The sequence below is a fragment of the Macaca nemestrina genome, chromosome 13 (assembly GCF_043159975.1).
Source record: "Macaca nemestrina isolate mMacNem1 chromosome 13, mMacNem.hap1, whole genome shotgun sequence".
Lineage (NCBI taxonomy): Eukaryota > Metazoa > Chordata > Mammalia > Primates > Cercopithecidae > Macaca > Macaca nemestrina.
The window spans coordinates 106,585,971-106,599,261 of NC_092137.1; the positions used below are offsets into that span (position 1 = coordinate 106,585,971).

At 47.0% G+C, this 13,291-nt stretch overlaps 1 pseudogene; it reads right to left on the bottom strand.

Annotated features, from left to right (window-relative positions):
* Positions 1-3,757: 3,757 nt before the first annotated feature.
* LOC105472034 (centromere protein N-like) lies at positions 3,758-5,766 on the bottom strand (annotated as a pseudogene).
* Positions 5,767-13,291: the final 7,525 nt, after the last annotated feature.

The window sequence follows — 13,291 nt, forward strand, 5'->3', positions numbered from 1 at the left end:
TTTGAGTTATGGCAGAAGGAGTCTGGGGAAGAGAATTCTGGGCTCACAGAGTCTTCTGTTCTTTCTTGCTTTCTCCTCTGGAAATGGCTGCCTGTGCTTCCCCAAAGGGAGCTGAGGAATGCCTGCAGCAGGCAGGCTGTGTGAGGACCTCTAGACCACAAATGCCTGTCTCTTTCTGTGAACGCTTAGGCCTGGCGGGGTGTTCTAGCCAGCGGAGAGAACATGGCTGTGGTCTTTACCAGCCCTCCATTCCTCTTTCCCTCATAGATCTGTGAGAGAAAAGGAAAACGGATGTGTTCCTTCGTTTTAGATGGAAGGGCTTTGAGGACTGGAGAATACCCAGGGAGAAAGGGGTGATCAAAATATACCACTGTTCCGGGATGTAATTATAAAAAACTTGGGCACTGAATATGAATTCGGGAATCCTTGGTCCCCGTGCCAATGCAGCCAAACGCCTGCATAATGTGGGAGCAACTCCTGGGGTTGGTGGGAGGCCTGGCTGATGCATGATAGGTCTGAAAACCGCCCAGGCTTTGCCAGGTGTATGTCAGGCACTGATGGCCGAGATGGGGCCGGCCTAGGCTGGCTTAGCGCGCCCTCTAGTGGCAGAAGGTCTAAAGAGCAAAATGCGAGCGTCCTTGCCACGGGGCAGAAATGATGCTGAACATGCACGCCACAGAAATGATGCTGGACATACATGCTTAAGGGACTTGTACTTAAGAATTATTGTAATTAGTCCGTTCTCACACTGCTCTAAGGACACACCTGAGACTGGGTAATTTATAAAGGAGTTTTAATAGACTGACAGTTCCACATGGCTGGGGAGCCCTTACCATCACGGCTGAAGGCGAAGAAGCAAAGGCACGTCTTACATGGTGCGTGCAGGGGAACTGCCCTTTATATAATCATCAGATCTCGTGAGACTTATTCACTATCACGAGAAAAGCGTGGGAAAACCCGCCCCCATGGTTCAATTTCCTCCCACCGGTCCCTCCCATGACATGGGATTGTGGGAGCTACAATTCAAGAGGAGACTTGGATGGGGATTCAGCAAAACCATATCAGTCACCATCTTAAATTGTTAATACATTGGAATTTATTTATGTCTGTGGTAAAAAAGGCCAGTCGCTTAGCTATTTCATGGGGGTTTTGAGGAATTACCACCATAACTTATGGGAGAGTGTTTTGGTAAATGGTTACATAAGTATGAGGAGTTTTAATGTTTTCATTAGAAATAATGGGTGGAATTTATAGGACAATTTATTAAGAAGCTTAAATGTATGTATGATCATTGATTAATCTAGGGCCATTTCTCACTTAGAGAAGTTGCTAAGCATTTTTGATTGCTGTCTATAGAGATTGAGTCTGTGATAAGGCTTCCTCCTTGGTGGGCCTTTTGGTGATAGGATGGTCAAGGGAGGAAGGGCTTTGCTCCTGCAGCTCCTAATTCTGAATTACATTTATCGGGCCATGCAGTCTGGTTAGTGCCTGAGTTTATGTATGGGAAATGAATTCCATTTCTACATGCTGGGTTCTTATCAGAGCAGATGAAAGAACCCACGCTATGCACAAACATAAATATCACCCATATGAACAAGGCACTGTCTTCAATATGGCAGGAAGGGGGCAGCTGTAGATGGGCAACTGGAGAGGGGAGTGTGTTCAGATGAGGCAGGCTGGTGCAGACATCTGGGGTCGACCACAGCGGATACTAAAATTCAGTGGGGGCTGTGGTGAGGAGGATGGAGGGGATGTGGGAGGTGAGTGGGAGCTGAGGGAAGAGGAGTGGCTCAGAGTGCAGCGGGGAGTCTGCAAGAGGACCAGAGAGGGAGGAAGCCTCTCCTTGGGAAGAATTGGGGCAGGTCAGGAGAGGTTCCAGGCAGAGGCAGAGGTGGCTGGGCTGGGGTGGGGAAAGCTGCCCTTATCCTCCTTGTGACTCTCAGGGTCCTTGCACTGCTTTTCTGCTTCCAGATGAGATGGAGTAGCAGGGATGGTGTTTATTCTTCCACCTGATATAATTAACACAGGACAAAATAGATGAGGAAAAAACAACAAAGCGAAACAGTTGCCATCAGACAGTGCAGAGCTGTGGTCCCTGAGAGGGAGAGACAGAGAAGAGGAGCACTAGGATTTCCCCAGACAGTGTGGCCTGGACGCCTTCCAAGCTGTGGCCATGGATGTGGCTGCTGACATGGTGGGGTCCCTTCTGGGAAAGCACTGTATCAGTGAACAGCGACGTCCTTTTCTGATTGTTCTAGTACCACACATTGTTTTCTCCCACTGTCCAACAAAGGAGGCAAGAATGCAGCGTGCCGCGTTCCTCTTACAGCAGCGCTCGGGTGGCACACCTGAACCTCACTTTGGTTTCTCATGTGTTGGCTGAGTCAGCGAGTGTGCTGTGCTGTACCTCTGCCATTTGTAGCTCCTCAAATCTTTTCAGCACCCTCTTCACAGTTTGATGGTTCCCCACGGTGTACATCCTGCCTTCTGATGACTCTCCAAATATTCCATTTCACAGCCGTCCTTGCTTTTGAGGTGCAAACATGTGATTTAGATCCAGTGATCATAGGCACCTACTGAAGGCTTTGATCCCAAAGATTTCCTACAGCTGGGGCAGATTGCGGTGGAGGGACAGGGGCAGGGGCAAGGGCAGGGGCAGGGGCTGACAGCTGTGGCAGTGACATCCTGATTCAGCAGCCTCCAGATGGGGCTGGAGCGGCTGCCCCTCACTGCATTAGTTCTATGGTGTGGCACTGGGGGTCTCTTTCTCCAGCATTCGATTTGGTATTTTTTAAATCAGCTTTTCGTTATCTCTATTCACAAGTCATTATGATATTACTATTTATCAGTTTAATGTAACACATATGATAAAAAGTATCATATTAACAATGAGAACATTATTGGCTGGGCACAGTGGCTCATGCCTGTAATCCCAGCACTTTGGGAGGCTGAGGCGGGCGGATCACCTGAGGTCAGGAATTCGAGACCAGCCTGACCATCATGGAGAAACCCAGTCTCTACTAAAAATACAAAATTAGCCAGGCGTGGTGGTGCATGCCTGTAATCCCAGCTACTAGGGAGGGTGAGGCAGGAGAATTGCTTGAACCCAGGAGGCGGAGGTTGCGGTGAGCCAAGATCACACCATTGCACTCCAGCCTGGGCAACAAGATTGAAACTCTGTCTCAAAAAAAAAAAATTATTTTATATAACTGATTTGCTGAATATACAGCCTTTTGCAACAATAACTTAGTGGACCCAACTCTACCCTCTGAACGGACCAATTTTATGATTCTCCTAAAAAGTTCTGAGTTGGATATAGTTTCTTGTTGCTTCTTTCTGTGATCTGAGACTTAAGAATGAATCCCTGGGAACCAGCAATTGGAACCAGACCTCCCCAGGATCAAAGAGGACAGGAGTGGGAGAAAGGACACGGGACACGACTCCCACCATCTCCAGCACTGCGCCGTATGCTTGACCTCAGAGCATCCAGGCACTCAAAGTCACGTGTGCAGCCGTGTCTATATCCTGCATCTCAAGTGCCTGCAACTGTGACAATTAGCAGGATATGGGAGAGAGGAGGCATGTCGTGGAGGAATGAGTCAGTCCCCAAAATTACATGAACATTTCTGAAATTTCAATACCAAGGGTTAACTTCTAAAACACAAGTGTATAAACAGAAGCCATATAGCTAGCCATGAACTGAAATGCATGTACAATACAGTGAAGGAGCTCCTGTGCATACAAAACCACACACATCTCATTCATCTCTCATTTTCACATAATTCGTTGTCTTGCTGGGTACGCAAGTGAGTGGTGGAGAAAGTGGTGCATCTGCAAGGCTGGCTGGGGCGAAGGATTTTAATGCTTCCAAAAGACGTGGACTACAGAACTTTATTCCTCACTGAAGGGGATTCTCCCTTCTAAGCCAAGATGGTCCCATTTAAATCACTTTTTGAATTTCCTTTCAAGCTTTGATTGTGCAAATTATAGTTTTTTGAGTTATTCCTTGGATTCTTCCTTTTTCTACTGTGTCTTCATGAATAATTCTTGAATCCATGTTTATATCCAGCCCAAGGCTTCTTTCCTGTAGAGGTGTCATTGAGTTGTGAGTTTCAAAGATCTGATCATACTGTTTAAAAACAATAGCCTTGGGAGTCCAGATGTCAGCTTCTCAGATCCATTTTCACAGTCTGATGGTGTCTGCCAGCAATTATCACTGCCTGATCCAGAAGCAGTCTATTGCACCTCAGCTTGGAGGAAGAAGTGAAGGTACATGCAGTCTGGGAAAAAAAGAAAGAAAGAGAAAGGAAGGAGCAGGTAGGCAGGCAGGAAGGAAGGAAGGAAGGAAGGAGAGAGGTGATAGGTTTGTATGTGCTGGGTTGGATTTGTGTACTGTGTTCCCCAGGCAATTCTAATCCAGACTGCATTCCCCTCAATGTCTCTAAAGCTGTCACCTTTTAAAATGCTTGCTGTAGAATTTTCTTTTTCTTTTTTCTTTTTTTGAGATGGAGTCTCACTCTGTCACCCAGGCTGGAATGCAGTGGCATGATTTCAACTCCCTGCAACCTCCACCCCGAGGGTTCAAGTGATTCTCCTGCCTCAGCCTCCCGAGTAGCTGGGATTACAGGTACCTGCCACCGCACTCGGCTAAGTTTTGTATTTTTTTAGTAGAGACAGGGTTTCACCGTCTTGGCCAGGCTGGTCCTGAACTTGTGGCCTCGTGATCCACTTGCCCCGGCCTCCCAAAGTGTTAGGATTATAGGCATGAGCCACCGCACCTGGCCCAAAGAATTTTCTTAAATGAATTTTTAAGTTGTTCCATATCAACAAGGTCAACATCTTCACTTGGTCCTTTACTCATCTGAAAAGCATCCCAAACTTTCTTGTGCTGATGAAATTGAGTATAAACTGTTTCAAAGGGCTGTGTCATAGGAATTTGCATGCTTCTCCTCACACAGCAGAACCAAGTGCTGAGCGAGAGAGTCCTTTCTGTGCTGGAAATTTACAGTCTGCAGTTGATTTTTAGACAAAAAATCCAAGGCTTTTAGGATTGTTGTCATTTCTATCATGGGGATTTTCTTTCTCTTTCTTTCTCTTTCTTTCTCTTTCTTTTCTTCCTTTCTTCCCCTTCCTTCCTTCCTTCCTTCCTTCCTTCCTTCCTTCCTTCCTTCCTTCCTTCCTTCCTTCCTTCCTTCCTTCTTTCTTTCTTTCTTTCTTTCTTTCTTTCTTTCTTTCTTTCTTTCTTTCTTTCTTTCTTTCTTTTTCTTTCTTTCTTTCTCTTTTTTTCTCTCTTTCTTTCCCTCCCTCCTCCCTCTCTGTCCTTCCTTCCTTCCTTCCTTTTTTCTTTCCTCCCTTTCCCTCCCCTTCCCTTCCCTCCCATCCCTTCCCCTCCCCTCCCCTCCACTCCCCTCCCCTTCCCTTCCCTTCCCTTCCGTCTTTCACAGGGTCTTGTTCTGTCACTCAGGCTGCAGTGCAGTGGTGCGCTCTCAGCTCCCTGCAACCTCAACCTTGCGGACTCAATCGATCCTCTCACCTCAGCCTTCTGAGTAGCTGGGTCTACAGCATGTGCCACCATGCCTGGCTAATTTCATTTTTTTGTAGAGATGGAGTCTCACTATGTTGCCCAGGCTGGCCTTGAACTCCTGGGCTCAAACAATCTTCCTGCCCTGGCCTCCCAAAGTGCTGGGATTACAGGAGTGAGCCATGGCACCCGGCCATGAGGACGTTTGGGATGATCCTCTTAAACTCAGCAACAGTCTCATCCATCTCTCTGTCACGGCCCACATCTTCAGCCACCTCTCTCCTCCTGTGTGCTACCTTTGTCCTATAATAAATTGTTTACTCCTTAAACCTGGTAGAGGGGATTCTGTAGTCTATAACCCCCACCAATGCATTTCTATCTAGCTGTTAGGAAAACCTTGACCGGGCACAGTAGCTCACACCTGTAATCCCAGCACTTTGGGAAGCCGAGGCAGGCAGATCACTTGAGGCCAGGAGTTTGAGACCAGCCTAACCATCATGGTGAAACCTTGTCTCTACTAAAAATACAAAAAAATTTAGTCGGCTGTGGTGGCGTGTGTCTGTAAGCCCAGCTACTTGGTAGGCTGAGGCAGGAGAATTGCTTGAACCTGGGAGGTGGAAGTTGTAGTGAACTGAGATCACATCATTGCACTCCAGCCTGGGTGACAGAGTGAGACTCTGTCTCAAAAAAAAAAAAAAAAAGAAAGAAAAGAAGGGAAAGCTCCCAACTAAACACTCAACACCTGCTCATAACAGGAGACACAGGGGAGGTGGTCCACGGTGGGCAAGTCAGCCGTTCAGCAGCAACATGAAGAAGCCAATTCCTTCCACCTTCTACTCATTGTTCTGTGGCTTCTTCCCCTTTGCAGTCTGGAGCTGCATTCCGTTTCTAGTCTTCCAGCATCACTACTTTTCCCTGTGGTGTTCAACAGGCCGTACAGGGCAGCTCTGATGTTGGCCAAGAATGGAACTGATGTGGTCAGGAGACACAAATCCATTCAGAGGAGGAAGCTTCTCCTTGGAAGCAGAATCTCCCTTTTTATATCCCTGAAAAACAGCCAGGAGAGCAGGAAGCCAAAGGCTTTCTCCTTTTCTGTGGCATGCCAGCGCCCGCTTTGGCTATGAACAGCAGGTCTCTCTCCCTTCACCACTGCGTTTGGATGAGACTCAGAGGCTGCTTTTGCTGTCATCTATTTGGCTTACTCGGTAAGTTTCTGTGATTTGAGGCTTGTCACCACTTGTAAAGTTTTTGCTTGATCGTGTATTGTTTGTCCAGCTTTGGTTAAGGCCGCTTAAAACCCCGACTGTTGGAGACTTTGTGTGCAGGTTTCCCATTTCATCATCATCGTGTTTTGTTGCAAAGTCAGGTTTGCATCTTGGAGAGCTTTCTGGTCCCTCTTCCTGAGTTTTGTGCCCAGTTCTGTCGATGGTTCCATCATAAATCTTGTGGATGGAATCTTCTAGTTGCTTCTGGACTTTTCTGTTCTTTTGCTTTGCCTGCGCAGGGAGAGAGGGAGAAGTCCAACATTAAATGAGCCCTGTTTTTACTCAATGTCTCTTTCTCCCTGACCACTCTATGTCAAATGTAATCATAACTCCTCCTTCCTGACCGGCACTTCTAGTCCTCTTTATCCTATTTTTCCTTTCGCCATAGCACTTGTCACCCTTTCCTATGCCATCTCTGCCTCAAGCTCTGGAATATAAAGTCCTCAATGGGAAATACCTTTATCTCTTTTGTTCACTGAGGTATTCTAATTGCTCAGAATGGTACCTGACACATATTAGGTGCCCAATAAATACTTTGTGAATAAATGAGTGAATAAATACCCAGGATTTTTAACAAAAGCCACCAAAGAAAAACTGCTTAACTTATTCAGGAAGTGGAAATCTTGGGTGGGATTAATTACTTATGAGACCTGAGAGAAGTGCAGGTGATAGTTTGTGTGTGTGTTCATTGTGCATTTTTATTGATATAAGACAGAAGCACTGGGAAGTGCACATGTCATGAGGATGCAGGTCCTTTGCTCGCTTGTTTATTTCAGGGGTGGTTAGGCATTGTCACCCTGGGTGGAGGGGTCAGCGATGAGCCCTCTGAGGCCATCCTGTGACATCCCGGGGGCACCTCCTAGTGTTTGTCATTCCCGACACCCCAGCGCCAGTGTCCCTGGCCTTGGAGACCTCAAGCTCTGCTGGTTTCCCCACCTCCCTAGCTGTCCCTTTCTAGTCTTTTCCCACTTCCTGACCAGACACTGAACGTCCTTGGGGCTGGTCGACTTCATTTCTTGCTATATTCTCTCTCTCGCTATTTTTTTTTTTTTTTTTTTTTTTTTTTTACGGAGTCTCCCTCTGTCACGCAGGCTGGAGTGCCGTGGCCTAATCTCGGCTCACTGCAACCTCCGCCTCCTAGGGTCAAGTGAGTCTCCTGGCTCGGCCTCCCAAGTAATTGGGATTACGGGTACGAGCCACCATGCCCAGCTAATTTTTGTATTTTTTAGTATAGACGGGGTTTCACCATATTGGCCAGGGTGGTCTTAAACTCCTGACCTCAAGTGATCCTCCCGCCTCAGTCTCCCAAAGTGTTGGGATTATAGACGTGAGCCACCCATGCCTGACCGCTATATTCTCTTTCGATTCAATGTCATTCTTCCCTGTGCCTCTGCTTACCATGGGGCACTCACTTGCAGAGGATGCCTGATTCCACGCCCTGGCTCCCTCCTTGGTGGTCTCATGCATCTCAAACTCAATATGCCCAACGCTGTGCTCAGACCTTCCAGCTCAAATGCGCCCTGTCTCAGACATGCTGCAACCATCCTCCTGGGAGTTGACACCTCCCCACCGTGTCCCCTCACATCCAGTCTCTCAGCATGTTCCCTTGATCCTAACTTCTAAAGAGTCTTTGAAACTGCTCACTTCTATCTCCCATGTGCCCACCAGACCCAGCCCCCACCACTTTTCGCTGAGGTAACCTCAGTAGAATTTACGCTGGTCTCCCTTCATTCTCTCACGCACACGACAAACCATTCTCTACCCCAAGGCTGGTGTGGTTTTTGAAAAGCTCAGATTTGATTGTGTCTTTAATGAGTTCCCATTGCTCTGAGGTCAGTGTGGCATCTTTCATGGAGAAGGTCATGGCCAGCCCCCTTCCCCTTCTCTTCCTATCTTCCGGCCACCATGACCTACTGTCCAGTGGTTATGAGCTGAGTCCCTTATACCCAAGGCTTTTCCAGATGCTTTTTCTCTGCTGGAACACTCTTCTTGCCTTGCATCGCTAGCAAAGATCCGCATGTTCATCAAGAACCTCTTAAATGTGACCTCTCCAGGGAAGCCTCCTCCACTCCCATTGCCCATTGCCCTGGCTCAGTCAGACCTCTCTGTGTCCTCCTTGTTGGTGCTCTCTCCTCTTGTCATTGAATCGCTCCATGTTTAATGTCTGTATCCTCCACTTGACTGTGTGCTCTACAAGGGCAGGGTCTAGGCTGGCTTGGATATTATGCTGCTGAATCTACAGGGTGAAGCATAGGAGGTGCTCAATAAACTCTGAATAGATTCTGAATAGATGTTTCACTGAGGGTAATACTGAGGAGTGGGGTTGTTCTCAATCCTTACTGTAGACTCCAAATGCCAGTACTGTTGGGCGTTGCTTCCTCTGAAACACTCCTTGAAGCTCTGAGTGTCCTTTGGATGGTTTTACCCAACTCCACTCGTGCCTCCATCCCTTGCTGCCTCTCCAAACACCTGCCTTCCCTGTGACTCAGGCCGTCAGCTGCAGTGACTGGGAGCGTGTGCCGCTTGGCTCTCACACTCGCCTCTCACTGTCCTTTCTCTCTCATGGGAGTTTATCATCTACTCTTCTCATTTCCTTGCCTTCGTCTCTGCAGCACCAATAAATGATCAATTTGACCCGAACTTCAGAAAGAAGCCATTCCTTAATTTTGGCAGAAGCACGATGGAGTAGAAAGTGACCAAGGAGATTGACTTCTGATCACGTCTCTATTGTGGCATGCCTTCATGAGCTCCCATTGTTCTTGGGGTTAAGGCCTTTACTATACGTTACAAGGGGTTGGAATCACTCTGGGGAAATGACCAAAACTCCCTGAGCTTTGTTTCCTCAAGAGGAATGTGAGGGGTTGGATTAGATTCCACCCACAACCATTTCCATCTCTTACATTGCCGGACTTTGTCCCAGAATCGTAGAAGCAAACCTTGTTCAGAGAGGCCATATCCAGCTTTGCAAAATTAAAAAAAAAAAAAAAAAATTCACTGTGCTGGTGAGATGGGCCTCAGTCCTGGTCACATTTCTCTCTTCCCTCCAGATACCTGTGCTTCCTCCCTACCCTGCCTCTCCGGAACATAAACAGCCCCCTGAAGGTTGAGGATGTTCCTTCTCCCCACTCCCAACCTGTCACCCTAACTTCCAGATTTCTTTAAAAGTCAAAGAAAAAGGAAATTTTCAGGAAGGAGATCATGTCTAAGAGCTTTTTATTAGTCTCATCTTCCAATTTCCTGTAGACTCAGCTCTTTCTTTCTGTCGTGCGGGGCTTAATATCCAGTGGCTGTTTGACAACAGCACCAGGAAATGGAATTTCCATCCTGATTCTGCCTGGAACCTTGGGCAAACTGCCCAAACCTGCCTCACTCTCCTCCTGAGAGTAGCAATCCCCACCCTACAGCCTTCTGGGGCGAGCAACAGAGGCCTAATATGAAAATGGAACCAGAGAGCTCTGAGATGGATGTAAAGTGCTCAATAAATGTATGCAGGTATTGTTTATTAATTTCTGCCGTAGGCAGATTGCAGCCCCAAGGCAAACTCTTGAGTAAAAGGATCCTATAAAAACAAGCCTCCTGCTTCCCTCTCTCTCTCTCTCTTTTTTTTTCTTTTTGAGACGAAGTCTCACTCTATTGCCCAGGCTGGAGTGCAGTGGTGCCATCTCGGCTCACTGCAAGCTCCGCCTCCCGAGTTCACGCCATTCTCCTGCCTCAGCCTCCCAAGTAGCTGGGACTACAGGCACGCACCACCACGCCTGGCTAATATTTTTGTATTTTTAGTAGAGACAGCGTTTCACCGTGTTAGCCAGGATGGTCTCGATCTCGTGACCTCGTGATCTGCCCACCTCGGCCTCCCAAAGTACTGGGATTACAAGCGTGAGCCACCGCGCCCGGCCGCCTCCTGCTTCTCTCTTGAAGCCTGGGTTCTGCTGTGGTGTCTCCCCAGCTCATTGCCAGTGGACTGCACACTGGGCCCCGTCTCAGCCAGGCTGGCCACGTGAGGAGGAGTCAGTGTGGCACTGCTTCCTGCCAAACTGAGGCTGCCCTTCGTATAATAAGGAGGTGAGCCTGTCTCAGGGAAGGTTCTTTTCCTAAATTTCAGGGAGGGATTCTAAACAGGATGCCACTGATTTTTAAAAAAATGAACCTATCAAGACATGCATTTTCGTGGGTGTAATCCTGTTTGAAGTGGTCACATTTGGGGTTTTTACGTACTTGCATCTTTCACTGGTGAAACTTCTGTGAATGGGCTTCAGAACATGAATAGCCTCAGTGGTGGCAGAGTCTCATGATTTAAAGTTACCTTATAGTTGAGAAATGGCCCCGCAGCGTAGGTGATGGCGTAGTCCCCACTTGCCATTCTATCTGGAACCCGGAAGGTGGCCGATCCATATTCACTGAAATGAACCAAGAAATGAGACTGTGGCTATAAGGTAGAGGATATTCATTTGCTTGTGAAGCTTCTAAACGAGATCTTCCAAACGGTTACGAGAACACTTGGGTGTCTTTATGATGGTGTGTTTGCTTTGAAAAATAAACACGAAAGAGAACCATTATGTTATAGTTTTCTTTCTAGCGAGTACCCCATCAAGGCATCATATCCCTCTGTGTAGCAGTGGAAAGGCATTTAACCCATTGATTGAACCTCTGTGCCTCAGTTTCCTCATCTCTAAAATAATGATAGAACCTAGCTCATATAACTGTTAAGGAGGACCAAAGGAGGCAAAATGTTGTGACAAAAGTTGCAGAACACAGTGGAGTGTATTTCATTCATTCCCAAGTCTGAACTCACGTATAGAATAATGCCACAGTCTATGGCCCTGTGTCCTGAAATGCTCTTCCTCCAGGTCCTTTTGGAGCAAGAGCTCCAAGGGGCTGTTCCCTCAGACAATAGCCTAGGTGATTGGAGCCCTTGGCTAGGGAGAACAGACCTGGAGGTCGGTTCCAGTGTGGGACAGTTGGTCATATTTCCCAGTCACCCTCTGCCAAGCAAAGTGGGTGAGCCAGTGGCTCTGGCCAGTTCACTGGCAGGTGGCAAAGCCTTGTCCAGTCTTTGGCATTGGGTGTGTGATACCATCTGTGGCCAGTAGGTGGCACAAGTTGCCCATCACTGCCGCCAGCTTCACTCCATTGGGTGCTTTCTCAGAAGGGTGAGATCTATTTCTAATCCAGTCCTGGCTTTATGGCAATGCTTAATCACATGGCAGGGAACATGCAATAACTACTGGTATTTCTGTAAACATGCATGCTAGGAAGCAGCTGCCAGTTGGAAATGAGGATGGAGGGAACACTCACTGAGAGGTCTCCCGAGGACAATCTAAAAAAGGAAAACCCTGAGGGTTTTAAAATTGTAGAGCCAGTTAACCTTTGTGACTCATGGAGAGAAACGTTTAGAACCCAGAAGGACAATGAGAATACATCCTGTGGATTGTAACCTGGTCCAAGGTCCACCCTGTCCCCTCCACCTTCCTTCAGCTATGAAGTTGAGGAAGGAGAGACAAGATCACCTTGCAGGGAGCCAGCTTATCCACCTCACGACCCCCAGCAGGGCCAGGCTGCACCTTCTGGGCTGTTTGCTTATTTTTTTACTTTTTTGTCCTGGCAAGTTGCCTGCTTCTTGGGTTTGTCGTTTCCCTGGAGGAACGTTTATTTGAATCTCATTCTACCATTAATAAAATTGGCACCAGATAAATACGAAGCGGATGAAGAGACACATCACGGCAAAACAAAAAGTGGAATGTGGTCAACAATGGGGCAATGAGAATTTTAATACATGTGGACACTTTTTAAATAAAAAATTTTCATTGTAGTAAAATACACATAACATAAAATTTACCATCTTAGCCATTTCTAAGTGTACAGTTCAGTGGTGTCAAATACGTTCACACTGTTGGGCAGCTAATCTCCAGGACTCTTCATCTTGTAAAAAAACAGAAACTCTCTACCCATTATACAACAACTCCCTATTCTTCTCTCCCCCAACCACTGACAGCCACCATTCTACTTCCTGTCTCTATGAATTTGATTACTGTAGTGTCAATGAAAATAATCAAACTCTGTAAGATATTTGAAGAGATTTATTCTGAGCCAAATATGAGTGACCATGGCCCCTGACACAGCCCTCAGGAGATCCTGAGAACATGTGCCCAAGGTGTTTGGGGCACAGCTTAGTTTTATACATTTTAGAGAGGCATGAAACATCAATCAAATACATTTAAGAAATACATTGGTTTGGTCCAGAAAGACGGGACAACTCAAAGCTGGGTTGGGTGGGGAGTGGGGCTTCCAGCTTATAGGTAGATTAAACAATTTTCTGGTTTACAATTGGTTGAGTTTATCTAAAGACCTGGGATCAACGGAAAGAAATGTCTGGGTTGAGATAAAGGATTATGGAGACCCGAGTTTTTGTTTTGCAGAGGAAGCCTTCAGGTGGTAGGCTTCAGAGGGAACAGGCTGTAAAATGTTCCTTATCAGACTTAAAGTCTGTATTGACGTCAATGCTGGA